At 35.6% G+C, this 11170-nt stretch overlaps 1 long non-coding RNA gene across 1 annotated transcript in view; it reads left to right on the top strand.

Annotated features, from left to right (window-relative positions):
• The window catches only part of LOC116629259, a 15088-nt gene extending 7162 nt beyond the window's left edge, over positions 1-7926 (top strand). The window contains exons 2-3 of the long non-coding RNA XR_004298723.1: positions 4500-4646; positions 7798-7926. This is a non-coding gene — a long non-coding RNA (uncharacterized LOC116629259). The remainder of the gene's footprint in view (positions 1-4499; positions 4647-7797) is intronic.
• Positions 7927-11170: the final 3244 nt, after the last annotated feature.

The following is an 11170-nucleotide window of genomic DNA, read 5'->3' as shown; positions in this document are numbered from 1 at the left end:
TGAAAAACAAACTGAGGGTTCTAGAGGGGAGGGGGGTGGGAGGATGGCTTAGCCTGGTGATGGGTATTGAGGAGGGCACGTTCTGCATGGAGCACTGGGTGTTATGCACAAACAATGAATCATGGAACACTATATCTAAAACTAATGATGTAATGTATGGGGATTAACATAACAATAAAAAAAATTTTAAAAAAACAGTAATAAATTAAAAAAAAACAATAAGGAATCCAAATATTTTGCTAAAGAAAGCCAACAAATCATGAAAGAAGAGAGCAAGAGAAGAAAGGAACAGAGAGGAACTATCAAAATAACCATAAGTCAAGTAACAAAATGGCAATAAATACATACATATCAATAATTACTTTGAATGTACATGGACTAAATGCTCCAATCATGGCACATGATGACAGAATGGATAAAAAAGCAAGACCCATCTACATGCTGCCTGCCAGAGACTCATTTCAGACCTAAGGACATATGCAGACTGAAAGTGAAGGGATAGAGAAACATCTATCATGCAAATGGAAGTGAAAAGGTAGCCTGAGTAGCAAGTTATATCGACAAAATAGACTTTCATACAAGGACTGTAAAAAGGGACAAAGGACACTGTATGATCATAAACAATACAATCCAACAAGAAGATATAAAAATTGTAAATATTTATGAATCCAACTTGGGAGCACCCAAATAAATACATAAAGCAGTTAATAACAAACATAAAGAAAATGATCAATAGTAATACAATAATAGTAGGGTACTTCAACACTTCACTTACATCAATAGACAGATCATTCAAACAAAATCAACAAAGAAACAGTGGTTTTGAATGACATATTGGCCCAGATGGATCTAACAGATATAGTCAGAACATTCCATCCTAAGACAGCAGAATACACATTCTTTTCAAATGTACATGGAGCATTCTCCAGAATAGATCACATATTAGGCCACAAAACAAGTCTCAACAAATTCAGAAAAATTGAAGTTATAAAAATACATCTTTTCTGACCACAATGGTATGAAACTAGAAATCAAGCACAAGAAAAAACATGAGAAGCACATAAATACATGGAGGTTAAATAACATACTACTAAACAATGAATGAGTAAATCAAGAAATCAAAGAGGAAATAAAAAATACATGGAGAGAAATGAAAATGCAAACACAATAGTCCAAAATCTGGGATATAGCAAAAGCTGTTCTAAGAGGGAAGTTTATAGCAATATAGGCCTACCTCAAGAAGCAAGAAAAATCCTAAATAAACAACCAATCTAACCTTACATCTAAAGGAACTAGAGAAAGAACAACAAACAAAGCCACAAGCCAGTAGAAGGTAGGAAATAATAAAGATTAGAGCAGAAATAAAGTAGAAACTAAAAAAACAATAGAACAAATCAGTGAAACCAGGAGCCAGTTCTTTGAAAAATCAACAAAATCATAAGCCTTTAGCCAGATTCATAAAAAGAGAGAGAGGACTCAAGTAAATAAAATTAGAAATGAAAGGGGAGAAGTAACAACCGAAGCACAGAGATCAAAAAGATTGTAGGAGAATGTTAACCTATGTCCCAGCAAACAAAAGTCCAGGACCAGATGGTTTCACAAGGGGATTCTACCAAACATTTAAAGAAGAGTTAACACCTGTTCTCAAACTATTCCAAAAAATAGAAAAGGAAAACTTCTTAATTTATTCTATGAAGCCAACATTACCCTGATACCAAAGCTAGATAAAGACACTACAAAAAAAGAGAAATACAGGCCAATATCTCTTTCTGAACATAGATGCAAAAATTTTCAACAAAATACTAGCAAACTGAACCCAACAATACATTAAAAATTCATTCACCAGAATCAAGTGGAATTTATTCCTGGGGTGCAAGGGTGGTTCAGTATTCACAAGTCAATCAATGTGATTCATCACATCAATAAAAGAAGGAATAAAAACCAAATGATCATTTTAATGGATGCAGAAAAAGCATTTTAGAATATAAAACATCCATTCATGATAAAAACCCTCAGCAAAGTGGGATTAGATAAATGAAAAACCCACAGCTAACATAATATTCAATGGTGAAAAACCGAGAGCATTTCCCCTAAGGTCAGGAACAAGACAAGGATGTCCACTCTCACCACTCATATTTAACGTAGTACTGGAAGTCCTAGCCACAGTGATCAGAAAAGAGGAAGGAAGAAGTAAAACGTTTTCTATGTGCAGATGACATGATACTATATATGGAAAACCTTAAAGACTCCACCAAAAAGCTATTAGAACTGATAAATGAATTCAGTAAGATTGCATGATACCAAATCAACATATAGAAATTCATGGTATTTTTATATACTAATAAGCAACAGAAAGAGAAATTAAGAAAGCAATTCCATTTACAATTGCACCAAAGGTAATAAAATATCTAGGAATAAACTTAACCAAGGAGGTGAAAGACTTGTGTAAAAATATATAAATTATCTTTTATCAATGTTTTATAGTTTATATTTTATATATATATATTATATATAGTTTATATATTTATAAACAATATTTATAAACATTGATAAAAGATGTTGCTGTTTCTACACAAACAAGTGGAAAGATAATCTGTGCTCATGGATTGGAAGAACAAATATTGTAAAAGTGTCCATACTACACAAATGTATACAATCTACAGATTTAATGTTGTCCCTATCAAAATACCAACAACATTTTTCACAGAACTGGAACAAAGAATCCTAAAATTTGTATGGAACCACAAAGACCCCAAATAGCCAGAGCAATTTTGAAAAAGAAAAGCAAAGTTGGAGATGTCACAATTCCAGACTTCAACTTATACTACAAAGCTTTAGTAATCAAAACAAGCATGGTACTAGCACAAAAATAGGCACATAGATCAATGGAACAGAATAGAAAACCAGAGGTAAACTCACAATTATATGGTCAGTTAATCTTCGACAAAGCAGGAAAGAATATCCAGTGGGAAAAAGACAGCCTCTTCAACAAATGGTGTTGAGAAAAGTGGACAGCAACATGCAAAAGAATGAAACTGGCCCACTGGCTTACACCATACACAAAGCTAAATTCCAAATGGATTAAGGACCTAAATGTGAGACATAAAACCGTAAAAATCCTAGAAGAGAGCACAGGCAGTAACTTCTCTGATATCGGACATAGCAACTTTTTTCTAGATATGTCTCCTGAGGCAAGGGAAGCAAAAGCAAAAATAAAACTATTGGGACTACATCAAATAAAAAGCTTCTGCACAGCAAAGGTAATAATCAACAAAACTAAAAGACGGCCTATGGGATGGGAAAAGATATTTGCAAATGACATATCTGATAAAGGGTTAGTATCCAGAATTATAAAGAACTTCTATAACTCGATGCCTGAAAAACAACTAATTCAATTTAAAAATGAGCAGACAAGATGAACGAACATTTCTCCAAAGAAGACATCCAGATGTCCAACGGACACATGAAAAGATACTCACCATCAGTGATCATCAGGGAACTGCAAAGCAAAACTGCAATGAGCTATCACCTCACACCTGGCAGAATGGCTAAAATCAACAACACAGGAAACAACAGGTGTTGGCAAGGATGTGGAGAAATAGGAACCCTCTTGCACTATTTGTGGGAATGCAAACTGATGCAGCCATGCTGGAAAACAGTATGGGGATTCCCCAGAAAGTTGAAAATGGAACTACCCTACAACCTAGTACTCACAGTACTGGGTATTTACCCAAAAAATACAGAAACACTAATTCACAGAGACACTACGTGTACCCTCTGTTTATTGCAGCATTATTTACAATAGCTAAATTATGGAAGCAGCCCAAGTGTCCATCAATAGGATAAAGAAGAGGTTTTATACACACACACACACACACATATACACACAATGGAATATTGAGCCACAAAAAAGAATAAAATCTTGCCATTTGCAACAACATGGATGAGCTAAAGAGTATAATGCTAAGCAAAATAAGCCAGCTAGAGAAGGACAAATACCGTATTATTTTACTCATATGTGGAATTTAGGAAACAAAACAAATGAGCAAAGGAAAAAAAATGAGAGAGAGAGACAAACGAAGAAATAGACTCTTAACTACAGAGAACACACTGATGGTTACCAGAGGGTAGGTGGGTGGGGGATGGGTGAAATAGGTGAAGGAGATTAATAGTACACTTATCTTGATAAACACTGAATAATGTTGAGTCAGTGTATTATGCACCTGAAACTAATATAACACTGTATGTTAACTATGCTGGAACTAAAATAGAAAACTTAATAGAAGAATTTATTGCATTATTAAAGAAATGGCTGTCAGCATTTTCTTATAAAGGATAAGATTTTATTTAAATTTTGAAAAACATTATTTCAAATGATAAGGTACTCTCCAAAATGTATTTGTATATTAACAGAATCAGGTTGGGTTTTTTTTCCTTATTGTCTTTTTCCTTTTATTTTTTAAAGGTGAAAATGCCTCACATTGTGCTCTTTTCTTTAGGTTTATTGTAGGGAAGGAAGAAATTCCCACACATTCTTATTCACCAGAAGCAGCATATGCAAAAGTGGAACAAAAGACAGAGAAACATGAAGAAAAGCCAAGAAGATTGAATATAATTGCTCTAATCAGGAAACTTGTGGATTCAGTGTAAGTTTTTTATCTTGATATTTAGCACACTGTGTTACTGTTTTATATGATATTTGTACTTTGCCAAGGTGTTTTATTTTCTTTTCAGTAATGATATACATATATATCATATCTATCTTTTTTTTTTTTTTTTTTTTTTTTTTTTACCAGAAACAGTGCATAGAGTTTTATAAAAGGCACATAATGGCAAGTCAGTGTTATTTATTATTTTTGTCTGGACTATAGACCAACATATGCCTTTAGAATAGATTTGTATGAACTTGTAATAGTTTTCTATGTCAAACTAGACACAGTTGTAGGAGGCTAGAATGGGGAACTTTAGGAAACAGGTTAATATGTGCTAATCAAATATTCCAAATGTGGAAAGGAGAAAGAAAAGTTCTGGGGCACATTCAAGAAGATAGAGGAATAATAAGGAGCAAACCTTACATAAATGTTTTTTGTAAGAGTAGAAATTTTCAGGGCTTTGGAAATGGAATAAAACATCTTTATTTGTATATTATACAAAGAAGTCTGAATTTCATACAAATAGTATTTGTTTTTTTGGTTTTTTTTTAACTTTGTCCTTTTTTTGTTGTTGTTATGTTAGTCACCATACAATACATCATTAGTTTTTGATGTAGTGATCCACGATCCATTGTTTTCGTATAACATCCAGAGCTCCACGCAATATGTGCCCTCCTTAATACCCATCACTGGGCTATTTCAAGTATAGGAATTATACTTCTATATAATATTAAAATACATCTATAATTAATAGAAAATTTAGTGATTTAAAATTAGAACATCAGTTAATAAAAATAATCTTTGTAGTGATATTTTAGAGAGTGTTGAATGAATAGCCAATATAGAAAGTTAGGGATCAGTTATGGGAAGCTGAAGCCAATAAATCAGACCTTAGACTCTCATTTCACCCCCCCTGCTGGCTTTGTGACTTTGGGCAAGTGATTTAACCACTCTGGACCCTAAAGTCCTCATCTGTTAACTTGGGTTAATGATCTCTGTTATGGAGTGTTGTGTCCATTAAATGAAATAACATGTGAGTTGCCTCACGTACATGAGCACAGAGTAGGTGCTCAAAATTTTTACTGTATTTAAAGACTTTGTCTTCATTTTAGTATACAGCACATACAGAAGGTAAGAGGGAGGGAAGGAATAACAGATGGCAGGAATAATTGTGGTAGTAAACTTTTTAAAAAAATTTATGTATATCCTTTTTTTTTATCATGATAAGTGCACTCCTTAATCCCCATCACCTGTTTCACCCATATCCCTAACTACCTCCCCTCTGATAATCAGCAGTTTGTTCTCTGTAGTTAAGAGTCTGTTTCTTGATTAGTTTCTCTCTTTTTTTTCCCTTTGCTCATTTGTTTCCTAAATTCCACATATGAGTAATACGGTTGAATATTACTGTGTGTGTGTGTGTGTGTGTGTGTGTGTGTGTGTGTGTGTGTGTGTATACCACCTCTTCTTTATCCATTCATTGATTGAAATGGGCTGCTTCCATAATTTGGCTATTGTAAATAATGTTGCTCTATGTTTATCATAGAGATGCATATGTCCGTTTGAATTAGTGTTTTGTAATTTTTGGGTAAATAGCCACTAGTGAGATTGGTAATGAACTTCTTAATTCTTAAGCAAGTTCAAAATAGTTACTGATCACCTGAGTGAAGAAAAGAGACAAGGAATCCCTATTCATGGAAATCATGTCACCATGAATCAGAGGGGAATGCGGAGACGGGAATGCAGAGAATGTATTATGTGGGTGAATGATGCCTTGGGTATCAGAACTAATCAGGTCATGGCAGAACTTGTCAGACTTGCCTCCGTGAGTCCACTGCTGTGGAAGCAGAGGCAGGGTAATACATAAGCAGAGCAGATAAGACAGGAGATGGGGAGTCCAGGTTTTGAGAAGTTTTAATAACAGACTGAGGGAAGATTAAATGACAGTATAGCTGATACCAGAATCGAACTTCACTAGCAAAGAGAGTTTAACGATTTCTGTGTAGTTCCAGTAGCACTGGCTGAGGAATGCCTTTGAAGAGGACACTTAGAAGTATGAAGAGTGATGGTTTACACATGGCCACCCCTCTCTGATTTACCTCTTTTAGGTCCCAGCTTTAATCCCTCAACTTCACATGGCCAGATATGTCCCATCATCCTGATGACATAAGGGCTACGGGCAGCAGGAATCCCTGCCGTCCCCCTTGTCTGTGAAGGGCTACACGTATATGCCAGCTGTGGTGCAGAATTGGATTTCCGAAAGGGTTTTGCTAATCAGTTTGCAAATGGAATTAAAGAGGTGTGGAGCCAGAATATCACTCTACACATTATTGTTACAAACAAGAAACTTAATGTGTTCCAACCATGAGATAATTAATTAACTGCAGTCTTCAAGAATTACAAAGACTACTCATTTTGGAACATGAACACTTCATAGAGAAAGGGGGAGAGCCAGACCCCTGTTAGATATTTTACTTACTTTTTTACGCCTCAATATAGTCCTGGAGTCAGCATACCAAATAATTAAAAATCTGTATGTCTTGAACAGTAGCCCCCCCCCAACAGAAACATTTACTAAACACCAGAGGACCAAGTGGTTTGCATTTAAATCACAAATAACCTACTTTTGAATTCCCACATGATCTATTACTCTATTTATTTTAAAAACTGAATTTTGAATTCTAATACCGTATCATGTTTCTTTTCCAGATGTTTTCTCTCAAATATAATTAAGTATAAATTCCTGTAACCTGAGCACTTTCTCATTATGATTGTTGCTCAAGTACTGACTTCATGGGTGACTTATGACCGCTATACTCTACAGTAAGCAACTTAAAGCTTCCAAAAGATTTGGCAGAGTATAGAGATAATATATTACATATTTTTCATATTTAGTCACAAATATTTACCAATGTTTTTTCTGTTCTGCATTTAAGTATTTTGACTGCAGTCACATATTTTATGCACTGTGTCAAATGGTGAACTGAAAAGAAAAAAAAATCTGTTATCTTTGCTTTTTTATGTCCTAAGAAACCAAAAGATGCATGCATTTAGAAACAAGTAGGTAATGTTTTCTGCTTTTTTGGTTAGAGAGTGTTAAGCACATCTACACACATACACATCATTTATTATTTTTGTCTTATTTCAGATGTAAGCATGGACCAAGGCATAGGTGTTGCAAACACTATGAAGATAATTGCATCTCTTATTGCATTAAAGTAAGTATATAAAAGTATCACTGTTAGCCATGGGGAATATATATAGAAATAACTTTTTAAAGATTGTATTTATTTGAGAGAGAGAAAAAACATGAGTGGGGGGGAGGGGCAGAGGGAGAGGGACAAGTAGACTCCCCACTGAGCACAGAGCCAGATGCTGGGCTTAATCCAGGACCTGAGATCATGATCTGAGCCAAAGTCAGACACTCAACTGGCTGAGCCACCCAGGCGTGCCCCATATAGAAATAACTTTTGAATTAAAGCATGATTTCAAAGTAAATAGAAAAATAGACAGTAATTGCTATCATTCTTTGTATTTGACTTGAAGAATGAGAAATTTGTGAAAAATAGATAACAATTTAGCTTTTAGTATTCATTTACCAGATCCTTGGTTAATTAATTTTAAAATTCGCTTATTTAAAAGTTAGTGAAGGGGTGCCTGTGTGACTCAGTCGGTTAAGTGTCTGCCTTCAGCTCAGGTCATGATCCCAGGGTCCTGGGATCAAGCCCCGTTTCGGGCTCCCTGCTCAGGGGGAGTCTGCTTCTTGCCCTTCCTCTCCCTCTGCCCCCTCCCCTGCTCATGTTCTCTCTTTCTGTCTCAAATAAATAAAATTGTATAAAAAAACCAGTGTAAAACTTTTAAAGTAGAAGAGAAGGTGAAGCAACAACAGCAAAAAAGACAGAAAAATAAAGTTATTAAAATTTATATGTTGTAATGTGTTCTCATTAGAATGCGTGCTAGAACAAGGTCCCTGGGGTATGCTGTCTACTAGTGGATCAGCAGTCATACACATACCCTGTGCGCAATCTGATACAGTGGCATTTGGTGTTGGACTTGTAAAGCTGTTACATTTTTGAAGGCATGGAGGTTACTGGAGCATGTTCAACAGTTACTGTACATGAAGGAAGTTAGCTGTGCCCACTGGCAGAAATTCCTCCCTCCCTAGTATATTTGTGTACTAGAATGTCTCTGCTCACACCCGTCCCCCGTTCTGTGCCTGCCGTCCTTCCATCCTCCATCACCACCACCTCTGGGGAGGAAGTCATTTTCATTGCAGTTAGTCTGGTGCAGGTGGCACCACCTGCCACAAATTCTCTAGTTTTGTCTCTCACAATCCTGATGCTTTAAAAAGTTTATGTTCTTCCTTTATAATATCTGATCCCCACTCAGTTGGTGATGGGAAGTTGTACAGCACCCCCAAAAGACAGCCTCCCAGCAGTCACTCTGAGGAAGAGGGACTGTATCACATTTTGCTTCTGAATGTGAATGCCTGTGGTCTAATATTGATGGTGGCATATACCCAAGCTAACACTTACCTTAGAGTCCCTGAAGATATGAGCAGAGGTTAAAGCAGTATTTTTTCATTTGTGCAGTGGTTTCTGAAACACTCCTTCCAAATCTGATTTCCTGCCCCACTTGTACAATGGCGGGGGGGCGGGCAGCAATGTTGCTGGCAGCCCTCAAGATCTGCCAGCTCCCAGGCAGGAGTTACACCCTCCAAATGGACGTAATTCTGATTTAAGGGGAGACTTCAGGAGGGGAACTAAGAGAACTATTCTGATTAAATCGGAGGTATTTGAGAAAGTTTGGAAAGAGGGCAAGTGATATTTTTAAAAAAATTATATGAGAAAAGGAGAATTACTGAGGAAGGAAAACATCTAGTCATTGTATCAAAATGTGTACCAGTCCTATAAACTTGGCAATTTATGTATAAATTGGAATATTGTCCATGAATGTAAAATTATTTGGAGACCTGTAGGTGAGGAATTTACGCTACAAATATAGTAAAATACTTTGACAGTGCACCTCATTATCCTAACAGCTCAGTTATACCACATGTTAAATCACATCCCTGAGTAAATATTCGTATGAATTAGCCTTCCCTGCAGCTCACTATGCTCCATTCATACTTTTTGTTGGTTCCTCGTAAGTGCCAATCTCTGTTTTGTCTTTGTGCTTTCTGCCCAAGCTATCTGAAATGTTTTTCTCATGCTAGCTCCTTCTCTTTTCTGTTTAAATGTCACATCCTCTTTCACTTTCCCTTACCACCTAATTTAATATCGGCTGCCTCTTATTTGCCTCCTAGAGTCTTATTTCCTGCACAACACTTAACTGTAATCTGTAATTATTTTATGTACTTACTTATTTGCTCTTTCTCTAATGAGCGTGAAGCTCCATGAAGGCAAAAACTTTGTGTCCTCTTCACCACTCTGTCCCCAGCATCTAGTGTAGTGGTTGGCACATGAGAGGCCTTCAGTGAATGTTTTCTGAATACGTGAAAGGGTGAATGGATGGAAGGATGAATGGATCTCTTGAAAATAGCATGGAAAGATTGAACAGGAGTGTGATCCTTGAATCTTTAGATTAATATTGTTAAGATTATTAATGGCAAGATAAAGTGTGAACACTTCATGCATTAAACATATACTGGGCAGTTTCAGTTAAGCAAATGCATGGTAATTTATGCTGATTGGTCAGACAATTTAATTTTCATGTTTTAACCAGGTGTTAAATAGTTTCGGGTAAATTAATGAATGTTTCTTCATAGTAATTCAGTTTTTTTCTAAAAAAGAAGGTTGCTCTCTGGAAGATACAAACCTGACCTTTGGAACTTAGCAGGAATGTAGACATTTTTCCATCCCACTGGTGGTGAGAGAGGAGGAGGATGGGAGACTGGTATTACAATGTATTCGTTGAATCATGTGAACTACTGTTCTTTTATATAACATTAGCTTTTGTGCTAATTGGAATTTTTCAGCCTCTCAGTATGAAGTGACATTTAAACTTCATTACCCTAAATACTGAAATGAAATTGACCAACAGTAGTCATCCTCTCTGTTCCCTTTTGCCCTATACATAGTTGCAGGTAATATGGAAAAATGTTGGCAGCAAGTATGCCTTTGTAGTGGATTTGCCTTTTCGAGTTTTGTTTAGTATACTTTAAAGCTACCATTTCTTAGAGATGTTTTAGCCTGACACTGTTGAGCATAGAAATAAAAACTTAGGTATAATTATTTTTTTTTCCAGGAGAATTCTTTTAAACTGATCATTTAAAAAATTGATATTAAAGGTCTAAAAATAAAATTATTTTTCTGTCAAAAGAATTCCTATTTATAGTAATGATTAAGAAGAGTTCTCTGTTAAAATTTCTGAAAAGCATTTTTTTTTTTTTTGGAATTTCAGTGCTTTTGTTCCTAAAATTCAGTTATGGTTTAGGAATTTTAAATCCTATGTTAACAATGTTAACAAAATGTAAAGAAATGGAAGTTTGGTGCATAGACAAGCTTGGCCAGTGCTTGTGA

This window comes from Phoca vitulina, unplaced genomic scaffold, assembly GCF_004348235.1.
Source record: "Phoca vitulina isolate PV1807 unplaced genomic scaffold, GSC_HSeal_1.0 scaffold480, whole genome shotgun sequence".
Classification (NCBI taxonomy): Eukaryota; Metazoa; Chordata; class Mammalia; order Carnivora; family Phocidae; genus Phoca; species Phoca vitulina.
This window is presented reverse-complemented; position numbering and strand designations above follow the sequence as displayed.